Below are 25,000 nucleotides of genomic sequence, written 5' to 3' on the forward strand. Positions count from 1 at the left end.
CAATATCGACTTTGAGAGCACTAGGATGAATCATGCTTCCCACTAAAATATCCGAGATATTAGTAAACAAGCATGATGGCGTGTGCTACGCTGCGCTGGAATCCAGCACTGTCCTACCCTCCCGATCCCCTACCTACTCCGCCCCCACCAGGGTCGGAGAAACGGGTTTGCAGGAGGGGGGGAGGGGGGATATGTCATGTATCTCCTACCCTCCCGATCCTCAACCTACTCGGCCCCCACCCATGGGGGACAAACATGAAAGATCCCTCGGATTTTATTATTATAGAATGATAGATATCTATATATATAGCGATGTCCAGTTAAATCTACCAGCTCATAAACTGATAGGGATACGTGTTTGTGGTGATCCTGTTGCTCTGCTCTTTTCCTATTGTAGAGGGTGCAAAGGGTAAAAGGCCATGGACTCTTAAGAATTGAAATGGTCTCCGGTAGTCTAGAAAAGCAGTGTTATTCAGAGACTACTGATATAGTTGGTGCACTTTACTATGAGATTCAGGGCCTCTGTAACACGGTTTTTTGGCAATAACTTTTTATCTATGCATTTCATAGATATAACGCTTATTCAGAATACACATTATATCTACACATAAATTTTGACTGCATTCTGCATTACGTAGGTTGAATAAATTTGGTACTTATAATGTAAAAGTGAGTTTTTTTGAAGGCGGGCCAACTTACTCAGAGAAAAGGTTTCGAACGCACTCGTTACGTAACTTATGACAGCATTTCTTCCCTCTGGCAACAATGACATAAAAACTTAAATACAAGCAAAGCAGTACACCTTTATGAACTCTGAATCCTCTCCACTGATAATTGTCATAATGAACAAACCAACAAAATATGTTAATAAATACAAAAACACTTCGATTATTAGTCTAACTCCCAAAATAAGTGTCCTAAGAAATTATAATCTACTTTATAGGTCACAATCAGATTGACAAGATGTAGGGAATAGTTGGTAATTTTCAAAGACATAGTAGACAATCTTGATTTGATAACTGCTGTATCCAATGTCAAGCAATTTTATTTAGCGGCTATCTACCTATTTACTAAAAAAAAAAAAAAAAAAAAAAAAAAAATAGAAGGTAGCGTATTTTGGCTTTAAACCTTCACCAATAATTATCATCAGAATGATGACTTCATGAGGCTCCACCCACTTTGGCCTCGTTGTAATTCAGGATAACACTGAAGGCTATCATGGACATTGTTGTATTAGAAAATCTAACTTCTGGCTATGATAACTCATTTCTCGAGTAGTTGTAAGAAGTGCTAAATGATCCTCAAGGATCCCAGCAATTGGCCTAAACGTTTAATTCAGGTATATTGCTGCCATTACTATTTTGCGGCACTACTGCTACAGTAGTATTACCACGCTAGCACAGATACCCCACCCATATCTATTTATCGTTCCGCCATTCATAAAGTCTTTATATCCAACATGGTCGTACAGACTAAAGAAGAAGAAAAAAAATTATATCTGATGATCCGTTGGTCTGCTGGAGATTTTAGGACATATAAGCTTGTATTTACTTTGGATAGTGAATAGTTAATGGAAATGTTCAAAATCCTGAATGACATTACAAGTATTATAATCACGTTAAGCTAAATACAAATAAAACCATAAACATTGGATTTAAACTAGACTGAATAATTACCTATTCAGGCTATAGTAAGTATGGCCACGGGCTTTCTCTTGACTGTATAAAATTGCAAGTCGTAAGACAAATGCAGTTTTGTAACCACGGGGACAATTCCAAATCCTCTTAAGCCATTCTTGACTACTATGGGTTTCAAAGCCGATGGAATAAGGTGAATGGGTTTCTGTCTGGTGGATGGGCGGGGCAACATTTTGTAAAACGATGTTTACCTTGCTTACGTAATGAATGTTTTTCGACTCTTGGCTCGCAATCATTGGCCATGGCGTTGGCTAGATCATTTTTACTTTATAAAAATTAAAACTATCGGGTTTAGGTTATTGGTATTGCTGACAAAATTTGTGTGCAGTTGTAAAATATACATATGTCAACTTTCAGCTACATCCGATGCTTTGATAAGGAGCAAAATCCAAAAAACCGTGTTACAGAGGCCCTGAATTTCATAGTAAGTGACTGCAATGAATGAGAGTGAAGCGAATCCTGTGCAGATATGTTTTCAAGAGGTTTTCAAGCATTAATAGGAGCTCAGTGTTATAAGCTATTCTCGCAGAAGAGATAAATACAAAATTCACGTTTTCTGCGTCCCCACTAATGAACTGCAAGTTAATGAATATAATATTGCGAAATGGTCAATGCAGATTAAACCAAGCCATGCGCTGGCTAAACAGAAAGTGAGAAAAATGCGATATTGTGAAGTAAAGATAGGGTATTTATAATATATTCATGGCTGTTATCAATGCGAATGTATTTCCAGTGCACGAAGAGAGAACAGCCATATTGGCATAGTGGTGCTGGAAGACTGATCTAGGATTGATGATAACGTTACCTTGGTAACCTAATGGAAGTTTGAAAGGTTTTCCACTGGAGTTCAAACCGTAAATTTTTTATAGCAGGAATAATGAAGATAGATTGCAGGTAATTCTTTATTGCATAAAGCTGGATGAAGGAAAAATATACTTCACGAATAAAAAAGAAGGGCAATACCTTGAGAACAAACGAATTTGTGGTTATGAGAAAAAGTATGAGCCAACGAAATCTTAAGGAATAACACGGCAGTTCAAACAGATATTCAGTTGATCAATCAAAGAGAAACCTACAAATAAATATTATCGTAGAAGAGAAGGAATACAGAACGCATAAATTAAAAGAGCTTTAGTAAATCTGATAATGGGTGTGAAAGCGACAAATGAAGAATCAGAAAAGAAGAATGCAATATTCAACGAAGTACTGAGTAACTGGAGTTAAAGCGTTCTCCGATGAAGAGCCCAAACCGGTGGTGTTAATTGCTATAATGGAACAAGAATGAGTACATCAGCAAGGACGAAAGCATTCTAAAGTTCGTATTCAAACGGTGAGTGATTGAATGTTTTGTGAGTTTTTCAACTACTTCTGTGACTCATAGCAAGGCAAGATAAATTTTGGTTTTCACCACCCACTTGGATTTTCTTGGGTTACGAAGTCTATCCGTTACAAGTAGCCTCTTGGCAGGCCCAGGACCAATCGGTCTGAGTGGGTCCTGGACATGGCATTCGAATGTCGGGGGTTCGCGTCTTCCACAGTTTTTTTTTTTTTTGGGGGGGGGGGGGGGTGTGGAGTTTGAAATCAACATTCTTCGGAAGCTTGAATTTCAAGTCAATAGGTTTCATCTACTGAAATAATAATAATAATAATAATAATAATAATAATAATAATAATAATAATAATAATAATAATAATAATAATAATAATAATAATAATAATGGAGAAACAAATCCACAGTTATGTAAATGTACATACATTTAAATTTAAAACTGTAAGGATAGCTCTCGGGAATCTGGTCGGTTCCTTTTTTCAATCTGACACGTTGACGTAGCACTCCAGCCAAGGAAACATAAAACGAGACAAAATAAGCGACTTGTTGGTGAACTATGGAACCGGTCATCAAGCATATATCAGGCAATGCCGTAGTTTTCTGATGAAAGCCCCACCAGTCGTCTGGAACGTCTAATTGGTCCCTTGCCCAATGCAGTCGTTTTGGTGGTCTTGATTCAACGGCAGTATCTGTTACTGGAAGTAACCAAGTTACCTGACCAGGAGAAACAGAGGCAACCGCAGCATCAGATGTGGCTAAAGAGACAACACTATCATAATGGTCTTTATTCTTAAAACCTTAAAAAATATATCTTGAAAATAAGATTTCTGGTGAATTTATCTTCCTTTGTGAAAGACATATTGCCTTCCATAGATAAACCACAAACAATCGCCGCACCCTCTACTAGTCTACTTATACCAACATCTTTACATCTTTCGTGTTCCCCGATTCTCGAGGTCAACCCTCCACCACTTTCCCTAAAATATTTAGTCACATTCCGAAGATGGAATTTCAAAAACTCCAACATGTTTATTGGGAATCGTTGTACTATTGTTGTGTAGAAAAAGACTTTTAATGGTGTTCTTATGATTATACAATATATTTTATTACTGATATTTGTTTACAGTTTCCCGTATTCTGTTTAGGCATGGATTTAAAAGGGAATGCAATACAATTCGTAAACCTCTTTTTGTAATTTTCTTTTGAGGATTCTATTTAGAATATAATTCTGGCTTTTTAAAAAGCGTTATTGATAAAATGCTCACGGTACAAAGTTTTTTTAAAACATCTTCGATGTGTTTAAGTTCTCTGTCAATGAATTCGGGGTCGCAGATTTTCAAAGCTCTTGAAACAAAATTGACCAAAATGTTGATTTTAACTTCATCATTGTGCCAGAGGAAAAAATGAATAAGTTTCTGTATTGGTTTCTTTATGATATACTGTAAATTTAAGTGAAAGTTACTGGGTCATGGTAAATCAATATGTCTAAAGCTTAGTGTACACCGTAGATTAAAAATCTAGCTAAACTTGGTTTGATCTACAGAGATTACTCTAAAGTGCGTGTACACTAGTCAACCATTTACTCTCATAACTTAATATCCAGAGTAGTGTGAGACTTACTCTAGCGAGATTAATCTACCACTCATGTACACTATCATAAAGTTGAGGAGGGACTCTCAGTCAGGATCCATATTCGTGAGTGGTAACATGTCACGGTCAAGGAAACTAGTTGCAGCAGCTGCCGCATTAGTTTTATCAAGGAATTTGAAGAAAAAGTAGAGAAGGGCAATATGGGTTAGACAATGGATATCTAGACGAGATGAAGAAGGGTTGCATGCAAAGCTTTTGCAAGAACTGATCGTTGAAGATGATAAAAGCGTATAAGAATTTTTTACGCATGTCTATGATTATCTGCTTGAAAAGGTGATACCCAAAATTATGAAGCGCGATACTCATTTAAGGAAAGCAATCTCCCCTTCAGAAAGATTAGCTCTCATACTTAGATTCTTAGCATCTGGTAAGTACAATGTATAAAAGAAAAAAATGCTCTTCTAGAATATACTTATATTTAATATCAAATTATACTGAGAAACTCAACAGCAATAATTCAAAAAATTATATACACCAACCGCTTTCTTTCCTTTGTCCCTGTAGTCTTTCAACGCTACATTCCAAAGTCCAGGGAATCTTTCGTTGTGCTGGATTAAAATCATTGTCTGAGTGCTATCCCATTTGTATTTTTTGTTAGATGCCATGACTATTCCACCACGCGTCTAGCTATACTGATTACTCTATTCAGTTGGGCAGAAGCACCTAGAGTAGTCTAGTAGAGAATTCTCAACCACATGTTCACTAGTATTCTAGGTAGACTAAAACAACCCTAGCGAGAACTGAGAGTAACTATAGCTAGAGCGCTCTCGTTTCTGTGTACACTATCTAGAGGGGTCTCCCTAGAGCAAATCTAGCATACAAACGGCAACTTATCATCTGTTTCATGTTCTGCTGTGAACTGGACAGAGGGCAAAATTCCATTAATGTACCAAAGGAACTTGTCAAAATTTGAAGGGTTGGTTAGTCACAGTGTTAACTCGTTTACCGCATAAATTAGGATGGAGCTAAAGTAATTTTTGATGTAAAGATGTTGGTATAAGTAGACTAGTGGAGGGTGCGGCGATTGATAGTGGTTTGTCTATGGAATGCAATAAATCTTTCACACAGGGAGATAAATTCACCAATAGTCTTATTTACAAGAAATATACTAAAGGCTTTAAGAATAAAGACCATGATGATAGTGTCGTCTCTTTAGCCACATCTGATGCTATGGTTGCCTCTGTTTCTCCCGGTCAGGTAACTCGGTTACTTCAAGTAACAGATACTGCCGGCGCCTATGCTGTTGAATGAAGACCATCAAAACGACCGCATTGGGCAAGGACCTATTAGACGTTCCAGACGACTGGCGGGGCTTTCATCAGAAAACGACTGCATTGCGTGATCTGTGCTTGACGACCGGTTCCATAGTTCATAAACAAGTCGCTTATTTTGTCTCCTTTCATGTTTCCTTGGCTGGAGTGCTACATCAACGTGTCATATTGAAAAAAGGAACCGACCAGATACATGAGAACTATCCTCACAGTTTTAAATCGAAATATATGTACATTTACACAACTGTGGATTTGTTTCTCCAGTTGATGACTTATGCTACTATGAGTATTTTTCAATAATAATAATAATAATAATAACAATAAAGTTTATATCATAGCTGGTGCATTTCAATGTCCATTTGGACAGCTGAAGTCATGTATATTACTGTCAAAAAACCAAAGTAGTTCAACTTGATTTTACAAGAAGATAAAATTGATGAACCAACGACCGAGATTTATAATTTCCTGTAGATTTGCAGGTTACTGTAAAAAATCATGGTAGGTAAATGAAATTTATACCAACACTATTATTATTATTATTATTATTATTATTATTATTATTATTATTATTATTATTATTATTATTATTATTATTATTATGTACATGAGATGCCAGTAAGAAGCAAACTGATAGTATTTTGCAGAAAATCTGAAAAAAGGATGTTCTAGATAAGGAGGCCATTATCTTTCAAACCATATGTATTCCAGTTCTGGTACTAGATTATATATCCGTATGAATAAAAGTAAATCATATGAATTTGTAGCATAAACGAAGAAACAGAATGTCGAAGAATTGATTAAGATTTTTAATCTATATAGACATAATTATACAAAAATAAATAAATAAATAAAAACTCATTCACTTTTTACAATATATTTTGTGTGTCAAAGAGCTGGTTCGAGTTATCTCTGAGTAAACACGGCAGAGAGAAAGGAGAAACATGTTACGATTGATGCATATTCCGACAATGCCATCATCATCATCAATTTTCCATTTGCTGAGCGAATAACATTCTTCAGAGGACGCTATATTCAATCCTGATTTATGATTGGGTGGTTTTAAGGAGATCTCTAATATCCGGTCGTAACTTACCTACAATTTTAGTGGGGACAACAACGAGACGGATTGCTATTGTCCTCAGTTCATCGATCTTACGAAAGTGTTACGAAAAAATAGCTAATGAATCTCTCTCTCTCTCTCTCTCTCTCTCTCTCTCTCTCTCTCTCTCTCTCTCTCTCTCTCTCTCTCTCTCGATTATTACATATAAGAAGGGAAGGCAAAGCTGTTTATAAACTGAATTTTTGGTGGAGAGTATATTATGTATAAAGGAAAATATTTTCTTTTGTGTTCTTAACATAAAAGGAATCAGTAGTATAATAACATTCGTACTGAGTGTAAACGTTGGCGTTATGGTGTGTAAAACTCTGAGCGCGAATATTCCACATAAAGTCTTTCTTATATTGAAGCCTTCCTATAGTGTTCTGGCATTTCCATGTACTTGTATAAAGTTAGATATATAAACAGAAACCAGCTTCTAAACAACTAAAACGGTTAAATCTTCGCTAGTTCAGCCAGTACTTTATGAATTTAAAAGTCACCGAACTATTCTTTACTTTTACATACAATAATTTTCTTTTATATCATCTTTAATATGCATTCCATTTCTGAAGTCCTATAAAAATTATTTTCCTTTTGCCGTAAAACTGCCAAGTCGTGCATATAAGTTAGCCCCATAAAAAAATAGATAGTTTTAAAGCTATACAGTTTACTTTAATACAGAGTTAACTCAATAATATATTCAAGAATGCCATATCTGGTTCTATAGGAGCCCCAACATTCTGAAAAAGTAAAGTATATCTTAGTTTACCCAAACCACTGAGCTGATTAACAGCTATCCTAAGTCTGGTCAGAAGGATTAGTTATTTTTACGCATCCATGAACCAATTGGTTACTTAGAATCGGGACCTACTGTTTATTATGTGATCCGAACCACATTATATGGAGAAATTAATTAATAATCACCAGAAATAAATTCCTCTGATTCCACGTTGGCAGAGCGGAGAAGAGAACTCATATATCAAATCGGTAGGCAAGCACGTAGCCCACTCGTCAAACGAGGAACTGGAAATTCTGTAACTCATCAGTCACCATACCTTGCTGTTATTAATTTCATTTACTCTTTTATACTTCAGACTTCTCACATAAAAGCTTCATAATTAAAGAAAATTATTAATTCAAACTTTTCCCTGTCTAATGCCACACTGCCTCTCTATGATTATTTCTTTTGGCATCTGTTTTACTTTCTTCATAAAAATTGTATCACTCACTTTCCAAATTCTATAAAATACTCTGCCGCCACTGTGATTCAGCGTAACTTCCGTCGCTTTTTCCGATGTATAAGGAAGTAAATATTACTCCTTCTCTTTTTCAAGAAATTTGCCTCTATCTACAAATGCCTCATCGACTTTTGTCAGCATCTCAGTAACACTTTCTTAGTCATACTGTAACATCTTAATTGTAACTCCATCATCCAAAGTTTTCCTATGCTTCATCCATTTACAGTTCCTTTCACAAGCATTTCTAAATTTACAATTGCATGATACTTCCCCTATCGGAAATGGCATAAAAAAAACCCTGCATTAAGAAGTAATCCTCCATTTACGTCTACCAGCACACTGACATAACGTTCATCAGTTATGTGGCTAACCAAACATAATGTTAGACTGATAGATTTATACAATGAGAGAAGTTCTTTAATGATATGGGTTTTATTTCCATTTGCTTGGTTACTGGTTTTACTCTACCTAGATTCTGGAGATAATGTAAATCAGTTGTTGTTTCCTTTTCCTCCCTATGTTTTATGCATGGGGTTTGATGTCTTGTTTCATACTATCCGTTTATTCCTCGCTCCCCTCATCACTAACTTTGGCTCTGTCACACTGGAATATTTTGTTGAACATACGATCTAAGAAGATCCAGCAACTGCAAGTTAACATAACTAAGAAGGTCGAGCTTAATCCCACCTTAAATATCTGTTTAAGTTTAATTAAGGATGATAGAGGTTTGTTATGTCTCCCAACTCCATCAATTGGCATTCCTTAGAATAGGCCCCCAGACAGTAAGAGGTTTCTCTAACAAAAGAGTATTGGGTTTAAAAGCTACTTATTAATGACTCCTAAATGGGTTTTTTAGTTCTGGGTACATATTCAAAGGCTGATTATGCTGGCAACCAGGTGGAACAAATATCATGTAAACAATTCATCAATACAGTTTTTACTGCATTCATTAATTTTAGTTTTGGTATGAACACTTCACTTTTATAGTGGAGAGTTGGTTCAACAGTCCATACATACAACCTTCTCTCTCAGCCTCCCATCATCAGAAATCCTCTCTTCCTAATACCTATTAGAAACTACTGTTTCCATTTACTGATACTTCCTCCTTGTTCTGATTTACCATACAAATGTTTGTCTAGCCCAATTATACTCAGAATTTTACAGCTGTTATTTAGCCTTGGATAGTGATAGCCTCAGTACTATGGCCTTTCTTGAAAACATACTCAAGCATAGTTTTTTGTCAATATTTTTTCCTCTTGTTTTCTTAAATAGAGTGATGGGTAAGCTTCATAGAATGGTGAAAGACACCGTGTGCTTTAGATATACACAGAGGATAGTTTATGTTATATTTTACTGATGTTCATCATTATATTTATTGTAATATTCATTTTGGATCTTCAATATTAGAACCATAATTACTGTCCTCTCATTGGCTTAAGTAGCTAACCTAGAGGGTACTTTCCCTGATATGGTTTCCTTGCTCCACCATATTCCCTAGCTTTTCCGACGTAATAAAATATATATATATATATATATTATAATATATTATTTATATTACTAAGATCTAAGTATCTATTATAATCTAAATCTATAATATCTATAGTATCTTATATTATTAATATAATTTATCTTATATATCTTATATATCCGTTAAATATAATCTATATATATTCTATATATATCCTATATATATCATTAATATCTTCTATATATCTATAATTATCTATTTAAAAAAAAAAAAAAAATCTTAAAAAAAAAAAAAAAAAAAAAAAAAAAAAAAAAAAAAATCTAATCTATATATATCTATTATTATTATTAATAATATATCTATTATACTAATATATATAATTATAATCTATTAGAATATACTATCTAATATATAATATATGCCTTATATATATATCATATATATATATATAGTTAATTATATATAGTATATGTACCATATTGAATAGATAATATACTATTATATATATTATATATATAAAATTAATTTTATTATATATATATATCTATAATTATAATAGATATGATATATATATTATTAGATTATATAGATATTATATATTATACCATTATATATATAAAACTATATTATTCTCTATATATCTATATATTATCATATATATATATATCTATATAATAACTATGAAATATCTATCTATATAATAATTATCTCGATATAATTATCTATCATATATATATTATATATATATAATATATATATATATATATATATAGAATAATATAATGCTATATCTATCATATAGATACTATATATATGAGTTCTATAGTATATTATATGTCAACTCTTATCTATATCTATAATAATCTATCATATATCTCCTATATATCTATCATATACCGATATATATATATATATATTGGATTATTGAATTAGTTGAACTTGGAATGGAATAGATGGAACACAAATGGGAGCTATGTAAACCTGCCAAAAAACCCTTACAACTTGGATCATGTGGTGCCTACATTAATAACAGATTTAATGAAAACGAATGGTATTCATTCCTTATATGCAGTCATCATCGTTTCAATGGATATTATCACATTTAGGAGGTGCTGTTTTATTGACTATATGATCACTTTATGTCTTCTTTGAATGACCCTTTCAGTTACACAACACTATTAATGTCTTCAATGCACTGGTCCAAGATTTTCTACAATATCTCTAATTTATTTGAAAACGGCAATACAATGTTTAGTCATTCCTAAATTAAAACGCAACTTACAATAACATAACAACAACCTAGTTCAGCAGGAAAATAGTCAACAGACCTAACATACATATTATATATATATATACATATATTTATCACATATATACAGCAACATAGTCACATACCATATACATATATATATATATATATATATATATATATATATATATATATATACATCCAATGATATATATATACTATATATATATATATATATAGTTTAGTCATTCCTAAAATTGAACTTAACAATAACATACAACAACCTATATCACAAGGAAAATAACAGTACCATACATGATATATATATATATACTATATATATGTATATATATATATATATATATATATATATATATCATATATATATATATATATATATATATATATATACATATATATGGTTACTGTTGACTATTTTCCTTGCTGATATGGTTGTTGTTACTGTTATTGTTAAGTTCAATTTTAGGAATGACTAAACATTGTATTGCCTGTTTTCAAACCGAAATAAGTTAGAGATATTGTGGAAAATCTTGGACCAGGGCATTGAAGTCAGTAACAGTGTTGTGTAACTGAAAGGGTCATTTAAAGAAGACAAAAAGTGATCATATAGTTATCCCACCGAATATAACATAATGTGCTTCACATCCCATGCGTCAATAAAACAGCACCTCCTAAATGTGATAATATCCATTGAAACGATGATGACTGCATATAAGGAATGAATACCATTCTTTTCATTAAATCTGTTATTAATGTGGGCACCACATGATCCAAGTTGTAAGGGGTTTTTGGCAGGTATATATATAGTTCTCATTTGTGTTCCATCCATTGTCTTCACAATTTAATGAAACTATCTCCTCATCAATATAGCTGTGATGCAAGATGGTAAAATGGTCTCTTGTATGTTTCAATACTCATCTCTAATGAAGGGTTGAGCCTGGCATTGAGTGATTTCCGAGTTGTCATAAATAGGATTCTGTTTCCTCCCCTGAAGTACTGATCAATCATTTAATTTTTGAGGCATTGCTGAAACAGGATTGGCTTTCCTTTATTATTCTGCCGACTGTCATGCACACCGACTAAAATGACAGCTCTTTTTAGTTTACGTTAAGGAGATATTGCTAAATATAATCAGTTTGAGAATATCTATGATTTTATATATATATATTAATTCTATATAGATTTATATATATATTATCTAGTCATATATATATACATATATCTATCTATATATATAAGATATATATATGTATATATATATATATATATATATATATATATATATATATATATATATATATATTTAATATATATATCATCATAGTTATACTGCATTTGAGTACATTTAGCAATATCTCCTTTTCTTAAACTAAAAGGAGCTGTCATTTTAGTAGGTGTGCATAACAGTCAGCAGAATAATAAAAAATGACAATTCGATCTTGACTGGTTTAAATTTTAGGTCTCATGAAATTAAATAGCTTTTATTTATCCTTGATGCTTATCGAAGCATAGAATTAAATTGTATTGATATTTTGCTCTCTATAAAGAGTGTTGATTAGTTAATTCCAAAGTAGTTTTCTTATTTTCCAGAACTTAGCAAGAAGGCGCTCTTTTGGGCCACGGTGGAAAATTGGTAATGCTACTGTGTTAGTTAAATATGGGAGGGAAGGCTTTTCCGTGCCTATTATCAACACTTTTTATGAATGGAAGTGATTTCTTTTCACCTAATTTGAAAGTTAGAATTCACAAAGACATGGATGCTTCTCATGTATTTCTTCAAATTTCTGGTGTTGTACAGGTTCCTTAATGCTGGTCATGAGGTTTATGTGATTGGTCTTGATATAAGAGTTACTTTTGATCACGTTCTTCATAAGACCCTTGTTTTCATACTTAGTCGATAGATATATGGTGGGGGGCGGGAGGATTTCTTCGTATAACATTTTTAACTGATATATTGCGATGAGTAGTTATTTATGTGCCATATAACTGCAACGTGAATGCAATTTCTGGTGTTTTTTTTACTGCACATCTATTCTGTTTGCATTGATCTCACCTTCTGAACAGACTTGTGATTGCTGCTGTCTTGTTGACAAAGATTTGGCTAGAATTCTGACATGAAACACAATTCATGGATGAATCTAACCCAGAACATTACTCAGAGTTGTTTATTCGTAATCCTAGGAGAGTTGAACCTCCCACGCAAAATCACATTTGAGAAAAATATATCTATCCTGTTATTCCTTCGTTTACAGAAAATTCTATATACTTAGAAAGTATTTCAACGTTATGAATTCGGTCTAAGGATACGTACTCTTCTTAATTCTAATCACCCTTTGCATTTAGACCTTCCCAGATAATAATGTCTGCCACATAGCAATAGCTAGATAATTTAGTCTTTGACTTTTCTTTTTTGAGGTTCAATACCACACAATTTTCCAACAGTTTCATTCCAGCTGTGACCAAATTAAGGAATGATTCTTCACGGCATGGCCTAATATCGTAGGAGGTTTAGAATTTCAAGATGAGTACAAATGCACTTATAGAGATGGTTCACACGTATTGTGAGCCTGTTCGATATTAGTGCATTTGTACTCATTTGGAACCTCCGAGCCTCCTGTAATATAGCTTCATTATGTGGAGATTCATTTCATAATTTGGTCACAGCTGGAATGAAAATTTTTGAAAAATAGTATGTGGTACTGAACCTACAAAAAGGAATGGGATATCTCATACTACTTGGTATATAAGTCATTTTCTGTTAGGTTTTACGCAATCATATATTTATTTCTACATTTCTGCTGTGTGTTACCTACTTTTCCATTCTGACATGCAGCACTGAACGTTTGCAGCCAGGGTTACCGAAATGAAACATTCTTATATAAAAGATAATCTACTTTTACAAATCACTGGAAGGTGATAACTTTTTCCGTTTCATTTTTGAATAAAATTCAGGATTGAAACCAACAGTTATAGCAAGAGAGAAAATAGGAGAAGACTTTTACTCAAAAAGGAGATAATCATTTTCTTTTTACTTCCAAATATGAAAGGGAAACTGAAGAGAAAACTTAGTCTGGAGCCAAATCACCCACTCACCCCTTATTGTTATGTGTATGCCTTTGGAAGGAAAAGAAAAGATTCTGATTTCCCAAGAGTTCTGGTGCAAATCCATCGAAATCCATAAAAAGGACAAAGCCGAAGTCCTTCGTGTCATAAAAAGGGGGAAGTGCCCTGCAAAGGCGTCAATGCACTTTTGTAAACGAAGGGTGGAGGAAAGGACTTCACAATAGTTCTCGAGAGAGAGAGAGAGAGAGAGAGAGAGAGAGAGAGAGAGAGAGAGAGAGAGAGGTGACCTCGAAAGAAGGCGACAGAAATAGTGAATATGTGCTAGATTCTGAAAAGAACTTTGTTGGTTGAGGTCGAGGTGAAATTGACAGAGGGTGACAAAGGACATTTGGTTTAAGAGGTTCAGGTAGTTTTGTTGGTTAAGGAAGGAAAGAGAGAAGCGGGTCAAGGAATTCTGGCTGACAAGGCCTCGTCATCATCATCATAGTCGCCTTTGCTTCTCATGTTCTGTCTTCACGCTCTGCCGCAAGCGGCTCTCACCCTTTGCCTAGGAAAGCACATTCCTCCTCCTTTTCCCGTCCTCCCCTAATTCCCTCCTCTGCTTCCCCCCCTTGCCTCTCCCCCAACGCCCTTCCTGCCCTCTTCCTGCTCCTCTTTCGGGGTAAAAAGTTCTCGAAGCCTAATTGTGCAAGAGGACATAAAGCTCGCTGGCCATCGCACATAAAATCCAGCGATGAATACCTCGGACTCTTTCACATGATAATTCCAGATCCCGGGAGCGTTTCAGTTTCAGCTCTTTGCCCCGGCCTTTGAAAGGACTGTAATTCTGAGGCTGAAATTCATGTGCCAACGAAGAGAGAGAGAGAGAGAGAGAGAGAGAGAGAGAGAGCGGGCGTGTGCGTGTGTTTGTGTGTGTGTGTGTATGTGTGTGTGTGTGTGTGAGAGAGAGAGAGAGAGAGAGAGAGAGAGAGAGAGAGAGAGAGAGAGAGGTGGGGGACATACATATATATGCACACAAGCATAAGTGGAATTACATGCACAGTCGCGCAAATTAATGCATGAACGTGCTTTATTTGCATTCTGGAACAAATTTGAATAAACGCCTTTGTTTGCATTCGCTCTCCTTCCTTTACTGAGAAGTAGCTGTTGCCATGACCATGATAATAGGCATGAATTTTGACTGATTGAATGTCGTGCTCCATGCCTGATTAAAAGTGAATGGTTCCATGCCTGATTAAAAGTGAAAGAATTCGAAAATCTTTCGGTGTCGTTCAACTTTTGTGTAGATTTTCCCATTGCCTGAAAATATTGAAACAGAACTGCGTTGGAATGTTTATTTAATATTCAAGTCCAGTAATATAATTGGTAAACAAAACTCCTGAAACCTTTTTTGATGTATAATTCTTGAATAAAAGGTATTCCCAACTGCTCTTGAGCCCTTTCCATACCTACTAATTAGACTGATAGGATTTACATGGCAAAATTAGATTTGGGAGTACTATAGACTAACATTTCCACGACAAGCAGTTTTCATTGAGTTAAGCTGCTGGAATTGCTATTCCTTAAAGCAAATAATGTAGCTGACCAATTAACCAAACAGTTTAGATACATCTCTGATGGACAGGTAAGCAAAGTTAAGCCAATGAGAGTCACCTGGTTAGCAACTTAATTTCTGTCTATAACCCCATCAAATCATAATTCCTCACCTGCATGCATCAGTGAAATACTTTGTTCAACCCCTCTGATTTACAGTGACAAGTGTTCAGGGTTAAAGCAACTGTCGGAATAAATGTTTTTCCTGTTAATTTTGTTCTTAAGGCAACAGCAGTAGTGCAATGTATTGTCTGTGATTCTAAACTGAATAACTACTTTTTCAGATGCAGCCCAAAGTTATTATCTCCTAAGTGAAAGCAAACGATAAATAGTGAATACGAATGATATCAGTGTTCAAGAAAAAAAATTGCTCAAACTTCATAACTACGTCGGAAAGAACAACTTTAAATAAGAGCATCAACATCATGAACAGTTCTCTGAGGAACAGAGAACAGAAACGATAAAATTGTTTCACTTGACTTATTTCCTCCCATAATAATTTTAACACTATAATTATGTTTATTGTTAATAACGTAAATTCATCCAAATAAATAATAGAGAAATAAATAAATAAATAATTAACGCCATCGAATTCACTACCGAAGCTCCGCAAGAGGATTAATTAGAAAATAAAAACCAGATTTCTTTGAAACATTTCAATCCAAAACAGTCTTTCTCTCATTCTCAAGAGCATTCTCGTACAGTTTCTGTTCGCAGAATTCAGACTCGAATCCATTGGACCTCCTATTGTACAAAAGGGCAGAAGAGAGTTTGCATGCATATGCTGCCTTCGTCCCAAAACTTTAGCTCACCTTAATTCCAAAACTTTGCTCATTTCCTTCCCAGATAGAATCAATTTAGAATGGCCCTCTTGAATTTCCAAAAAGGGAATTTCAGAAGACTTTGTGTTTGACGTATGAGGATAGTTTATTTGCTGGCCGGCGGAGACCTTTCGCATCGTGCCTGATTTGAATGCAGGCTCTGGCCTCTTTTTTTTGATTCCACCATCCAGCTCTTTACGTGCAGCCAACTCCTACGCACGTTTCCTTTGCCGGTCCTTATCTTGATCTTATATTGAGAATAATTACAGTTGCTTACTTGAGTAAACATTGTTTATCATACACCAAAGACTTTTCCCCTAAAGTTTCCCAGGGAAACGCCCTAGGACAACATTATTACATAACTGACTATACCCTAGTTTTAAAGAATGACCCCAGGGTTAATGCTAGCTTTCTTATTTGTCTTTAGATACCGTCGTTGTGGTGACATAACTCGTAAAAAAAGCTGAATGAGATAGAGGAGGAAAGTTTTAGACTTTTTGGACACAACGGAGTTGGAATAACTAGAAAGCAATGAACGTAATGAGTATGTGAATGTGAAATTATAATTATGTGGAAGAATATGGATGATTAATTTCAAAACTTATAATTATTTAGTATCACTGATTTGTCATCACAGCACAGTCCACATACAACAACGATAAGAATGTGACTTATGTTAGGAAAAATAACTGAAGCCGATAAATGGTAATCCTTGATCGCTATTACTTTATCTACAAAATGTTTATCTCAGATACGTCATAAGAATATAAGAAATAAGAATTTCACATAACTGACGCACTTTTGTTGCTAGGCGAGGTTACCGAATGACGTCAGGAACTGTGATATATCTTAACTTTTATGCTTACTGCACAATAACGAAAGATTGTCTGGGAACGAGAATTTCATGTCAATTTTTTATGTCAAACTGCTTGAGAGAGTTCACTCAATAAGCCGCTAAAGATTCCTATTGTCAATAGGTACGTGTAATTAATGTAAATGGCAACGAAACTAAAACCAAAGTTCTCGAGAATAACAGTTGACCTGCTTTCTTAGTATATTTGTATAAATGTATGGATGTAAATAGCATATATATAAGTATTCAGTCGCTGCGTTTTCCACCTAAATAAAGCGTCATATGAATTTTCCAGGTTTCTCAGTCGTTCATAATTTAGTAATGAATAAAAAAATTAACTAAAGCATACAGTCCTGTGATTTATAGTTACTTTATCTTTTGTATAATAAGAGCAGGAATGATGACAATTCATTTCCTTAAAAAAAAAAAAAAAAAAAAAAAAACTTGAAAGAGTAAGAGCTTCAGGTCATTGAAAATTAATCATCTCAGGCAAATTTCTGAAGGCCTACACACTTGCTAATAATACATTGTCCAGATTAGGGGAGGCTTATAAAGAACCTCTCTCCGGAGAACTTCAGCTACATTAACTACCCTGTTTGTTTATGGTACGAGAAATAACTGTTGTATAATTGTGCCATTAACAATGAAACTTTTATAGTTTTCTTTTGGATTAAGATAAAGTGTTCATAATGACTAGACTCACACGTTGTATGGTAGCTCAAGTGCAGATAAAACCCCAGTTAAAATGTACGTATACACGCGCGCGCGCACACACACACACACACACACACGTGTGGAAAGCAATAAGAGTAACAGACTCAAATCTTGTTCCGGGCAATACTGACATCACGCAAGAGCTTATCGACTCAAAAGAAATTGTTCTTTATGAAAACTAACTGTCAAAGAGCCAAATTTCAAAGGCAAAAAGGCTTGGAGTAATGAAATACCAGCATAAAAAAAGGAGGTTTGTTATTTACGTTCAGAAACAATAAATGAAATCTGAAAGGATTTATTGACAATGCAGCAGGATGCAAGTAGTGTACTGTGGCCACTAGTTTGTATTTTTCCTTTATATCCTTACCTGCGGAAAAGAAGGTGAAAAGCAGGAAGTTAACATTAAGTTGAGAGATGAGGTAGAAGAAGATATAAGTGGAGATGAATATCCTAAGCAAGAAACAGCTGGACTAATCATCCATAGGTAACAAATGAAATGTATAGGAGAAAAGACAGTGATCAACGATGCATAAAGTTTTGAAGATACTTGATAAAATTCTTTTTTTGTAATATGCAATTAATCGCCATATATTTTTATAATACTCCTCACATGACAGTAGAGTTCTGGATATCGTGATTTGAATGTTAAAGAATGTTAATTCGCATGACATGGTGACACACGCCCAACTTCACAAACGGTGTGACTACAAAATTTGAGATTATTTTCCCTTAAGCTAAGTCAGACTTTCTTCAGGAATGTTTTGCTAACGTTATGTACATGACATATATATATATATATATATATATATATATATATATATATATATATATATATATATATAGATATATATATTATACATATATATATATATATATATATATATATATATATATATATATATATATATATATATATATATATCTATATATATATATATATATATATATATATATATATATATACAAACACACACATACACACACACAGGTCGGCAACGTGACCTCTTTGTGATTAATGGACCTGGATTCGTTTCCCAAGATCGAACATGACAATTTCTTCTTCAATATTTTTTGAAATTGGATCTTCAGCTTTGTAGTGACAAGCGTATCCAAAAAAGAGTAAAGTTCAAGAAGTTGAGAGGGCAGTGTGGCTATTATAATTTCATACGTATCTGGTAAAAAAGTGACCAGTAGATTCCACACACATACACACACACACGCATATATATATATATATATATATATATATATATATATATATATATATATATATATATATATATATATATATATAAAAATATATCAATTCAAGCTACAATGTCCTTTAATATCTAAATTCACTTTACCTCCCAAATGATATATTTTCATATATGTACCGAAGGGGAATTTTTTAATTGATAATAATTTCGTCACCCCATGGGATCGAACCACCGTCCAAGTGGACGGGGACGAAATCAGGACAGTCAGTGACGCTATCCAATCAGCCAACAGAGACGCTATAAGTTCATATCGATTCTGACCTTACAAATCACCCTCGACCTGGGTGCTTTCGTAATTAGAATCGATATGAAACCCCGTCTACCATGTTGGCCAATTCGAGCGTTTGACAGCACGTAGCCTTTTGTTATGAATAATTATCACATCGAACCGTGATCCATATATATTCATTTCAAGCTACAATGTCCTTTAATATCTAAATTCACTTTACCTCTTCGTAACGCAAGTGTATAAGAAAACCACGAACCTGGGCATGTGCCTGAACGGTGAGAGCGAGTGTCCGGAGAGATACAAGCACACTGCGATCAGGGCCTTCATCAGGAGAGCTCTCTCGCACTGCTCTTCGTGGCTCTCCTCGTACTGCTCTTCGTGGAAGGATACGCACACTGAATTGGAGCGTGTTGCCCAAGTTTGAATTAACAACGAGTATTCCAACCGGGACATCACAAAATGCATTCGCAGGAGCATTGATAATTGGTACCAACAGAAGCCTTGCCCCGCCGCCCTTGAAGACGCCACTCTCTTTTACAAGGGAGTATTTCACAAGAAATACAAAGAGAAAGAGCGAGCCCACCATAACATCATGAAAAGGAATGTCTCCCCTACGGACCTTGCAAAAAAGTGAAATTGATAATTTACTACAAGAGCAAGAAGACCAGTGGCCTGATTATGAAAAACAATCCAGCCCCCGTGTGCAGGACCCTCTCAAGAAAACTAACGTTGTCTACCAATACAAATGCCCTGTCTAGGACTGCCTACAATGGCATGACAACTATGCGATTTTCCAAAAGGATATCCTGCCACGCTCAGGAAGGCGCCATCCATAATCATGCAAAAAAATGCCCTCAATTCCTAATATTGGAATTATCAATAAGGCTGCAGACCACCGTCGCCTCCGCCTCGTGGAGGCCCTACACATCGGGAAGGAGAGACTCAGCCTCAACACCACTCAAGAGACTTCACTCCTCCCGACGGTGGCGCGTAGGGCGCCGCCCGCCAGCACCCCAGAGACGACCGAACGGACCAATCAGGTGGTGCCCCAATACTACCCTTCCAGTCTCCAGCGTCCCCACGCGAAGATCAGTGCGAGCATCCAACACTTGACTCAGGGATTTAATCCCCTGTTCAGTCAATGAAAACTCTGTTCTCACCAGCCAGAGCACCCGGCACACAATAAATAGATACGGTTTGAAACGTTGAATTTCCGTTACTCGCTTAGACAACGTCCGACTAAGATTTGTAAACTCTACGGCGACCATACGTCACTTTTAGTCAACTTATCAATAAATTAGCATTTTAATAAGACATTTCCTTAACCAGAGTATGAACATCGGCCAGCTATTAGCAAATATCAGCCCTGATGAGAAGAGATTAATAAGAAGAATTGAAAATAACATATATAAAATCAATTCCACTGATGCTGCCATTCTCTTTAACAAAACATGTGTGAGAAGGAATCTCCTACCTTCATATTATTATTATTATTATTATTATTATTATTATTATTATTATTATTATTATTATTATTATTATTATTATTTATTATTTATTTTTTTTTATTTTTTTTTTTTTTTTTATTTATTTATTTTTTTTTTTGCTCTGAAGTATTCATATCCTGCGCTCTTCCTAGATCCTGTTTTGAAGTGTAAATAGAGCATCTCATAACAACGGTACGATTTCTTTTATGCCCGACACTGGCTTAGGTTACTTCCCTTCTTAAAGTTGGCACACTACTTTCCTCCTCATATTAGCACTCCGCTTTGAAGTAAGTTGAGCAAGGGCACTGCCACATTTTATTTTAGACAAATAGCTGACTTCACGGTCTCCATTAGCTTCTGGGTTGTTGTCGTAAGTGAGCAGTTTGATGAGAGCTAGGCTAGATAATGGATGAGGTGGTAGCAGGAGAAAGCCAGTCTTGTCACTATGTCTGTTATTTAGTTACTTATAATTCAATAGAAACTTCTCACTCTAATGCCATCTAGCGCAGAAATTCACTTACACTCGTCAGTCTTTTTTAATCAATCCTAAAACTATTTTACAAACCCGGGACCTCAGTCATCATTTTAAAGTATGTGAATAAGAATAATGAAGACAATTACCCCATTGAAGAATGTTAGTGTAATATAAAGACAGAAAACAGGAACTATAAAGCAAGTGAAAATTATAATTGATTTGGACTGTCCGAATTCTCATTTTATACTCGTAGAATTGTTTTGGGTATTTCTGGATATGGATTTTCTAGTCACTCACGTATACTAAATTTGGGTTGCTACATTTCACTCAATATAAATGTGGTATTTCTCTCGCACTTCAAGGTAAAGTTGAACAATGTATTTTTATTTATATGAAAGAACAGTTATCAACTTGTTCAACTGAGTACGCAATACACAAGTTTCTGGATTGAAAATACGTTTGCAAATATGTTCAAATAAACTCACAATGAAGAATCGGAAAGTGAAGCTTTTCGTTAAATCTAATGAGTGGCTGCTGATGCCTATAAATGTGGGGCATTAACATGAGATTCTTTGCTCTCGGTAGCAGAAGCACTACTGAGACCCGTTGTTAACACTAAGATATAATTCAGCCTGAGTTTCCAGGTCACGATTTAATTTGGGAGAAGAGTAAAATGAAAATCCAAATTGCCCTCAGAATATATTTAACATATCATTAGCCGTACCCTTGACTAAAGAAAAACTATCAACGAAAATATATCTACGTACATACATAGGTTATCTGTAATTTTAGGTATGTTGCAGTTTCTGGTCACACTCCAGACACAGGAAGCAGACATGCATGCTAAAACTCTCGAACCTGCATACAGATACACATAAGGTCGGTCAAATATATATATATATATATATATATATATATATATATATATATATATATATATATATATATATATATACATATATATATATATATATATATATATATATATATATATATATATATATATATATAATATATATATTATATATATATATATATATATATATATATATATATATATATATATATATATATATATATATATATATATATATATTACTATATATTATATATATATATATATAGATATATATATATATATATATATAGTTATATATATAAATGAAAAACGAGATAGCCAAGTACTTTCGGTCCTGTTCGGACCCTTTACTGAGGCAAACTGATTTTACAGAGCACAACATAGTCAAAAGAAGGCTTAATATACAAACTGACACTACAATATTAGCAGTAAGGGCGGTTTTCACTCTACAGAAAGGAGGATTCGCCTGAGGGTAGCCACACCTTGAAGGATACACGCAGTAAAAAAGTGATTCTTCCAGAAAACAGTACATTTTGAAAAAAAACACGGTAGCATATACAATTTAATATCATGAATTTTTACACAAATTTTCCCAAACAAATTATTATTAATGAAATGACGAAAGAAAATATAAATATATATTTATATATATATAATATATATATATATATATTATATATATATATATCGAGCAAGAGAAAGAGGGAGAGAGAATATCGAACCAGAGAGAGAGAGAGAGAGAGAGAGAGACGAGAGAGAGAGAGAGATAATAACTATATACATATGGGACTAATTTATTAGTTGTTCATTTATTTTAAGGTCCTTCATAAACATATTACAAATATATGGGTCCAAATGGTACATTCCCAGACTAATATTTAGGTTGTTTTTATTAGTGATTTGTATAATTGCCAATTCCAGTAAATTTCTTGAAACATAATCATTAGATCTAGCAATTACCGAGGTATCACCCCAATTAATACAATGAGATTTTTCACTCAGATGGATAAACAGTGCATTTGAACAGTCTGGGCTGTTCTAACTGAATACATATGCTGCTTAATACGTACACATAAATTTTTACTTGACTGACTAACGTAAAACGATGGGCAATCCTTACAATGAATTTTGTAAATGATGTTGTTATTTGTTACGGGACTATTCTTAACTAGCATATCTTTAATGGTATTGTTATAAGAGAACACTACATTAACATTAAACAATTTAAATATTGATTTTATGGTTTCAAATCCACGAAAATAAGGTAAGCTAAGTACATTTTTAGGCATTTCTTTTTCATTAATAGCAACACTATAAAGCTTTTTGTGAGATTTTTGATAACATAAATCAATTAAATGAGGTAGGTAGCAGAGATCGTTTCCTATCTTTTTTATGTATTCTCTTGATCTTGTGGAAAAATTAAATAACATTGTACTAAACCCTAGCGATATTTTTGTCAGTTTTGATGTATGTTCTTTGTTTACAAAAGTCCCTATTGACCCTGTGCTAGAATATTTAAGTAATGAACTTGTACTGCATGAATTGCCTATGTCCGTTAGTCACATAATTTCCTTAATTAAGTTATGTATTTGTGATTGCTGACTTATATATGGAATTTTTTTAGAGACAACACCTCCCGAATATCACACTTATCCCCTTAAAATGGAACTGATATGTCAATGATATCTTAGTAGTCTTGCCTGGTGGTATCAATGTAAATGATTTACTGTCTAAATTGAGTAATTTAGTGCCATCCATAAAATTCACTGTTGAAATTGAAAATAACAATGTCATCCCTTTCCTAGATGTATTAATACATAGAGAATCTTTCCAATGTAAATTCAGTATTTATAGAAAACCCACAAATAATTTAACATATGTACATTTTTATTCTGGCCACCATCTTAATATTAAAATTTCAATTTTTTCTTCTATGTTCCTATGCACTTTGCGTGTCACGAGTCCACAATATCTGGACCAAGAAATAGAATACATAAAAAAGATAGGAAACGATCTCTGCTACCCACCTCATTTAATTGATTTATGTTATCAAAAAGCTCACAAAAAGCTTTATAGTGTTGCTATTAATGAAAAAGAAATGCCTAAAAATGTACTTAGCTTACCTTATTTTCGTGGATTTGAAACCATAAAATCAATATTTAAATTGTTTAATGTTAATGTAGTGTTCTCTTATAACAATACCATTAAAGATATGCTAATTAAGAATAGTCCCGTAACAAATAACAACATCATTTACAAAATTTCTTATAAGGATTGCCCATCGTTTTACGTTGGTCAGTCAAGTAAAAATTTATGTGTACGTATTAAGCAGCATATGTATTCAGTTAGAACAGCCCAGACTTCAAATGCACTGTTTATCCATCTGAGTGAAAAATCTCATTGTATTAATTGGGGTGATACCTCAGTAATTGCTAGATCTAATGATTATGTTTCAAGAAATTTACAGGAATTGGCAATTATACAAATCACTAATAAAAACAATCTAAATATTAGTCTGGGAATGTACCATTTGGACCCATATATTTGTAAGATGTTTATGAAGGACCTTAAAATAAATGAACAACTAATAAATCAGTCTCACATGTATATAGTTATTATTTCTT

The sequence above is a fragment of the Macrobrachium nipponense genome, chromosome 6, assembly GCF_015104395.2.
Source record: "Macrobrachium nipponense isolate FS-2020 chromosome 6, ASM1510439v2, whole genome shotgun sequence".
NCBI lineage: Eukaryota > Metazoa > Arthropoda > Malacostraca > Decapoda > Palaemonidae > Macrobrachium > Macrobrachium nipponense.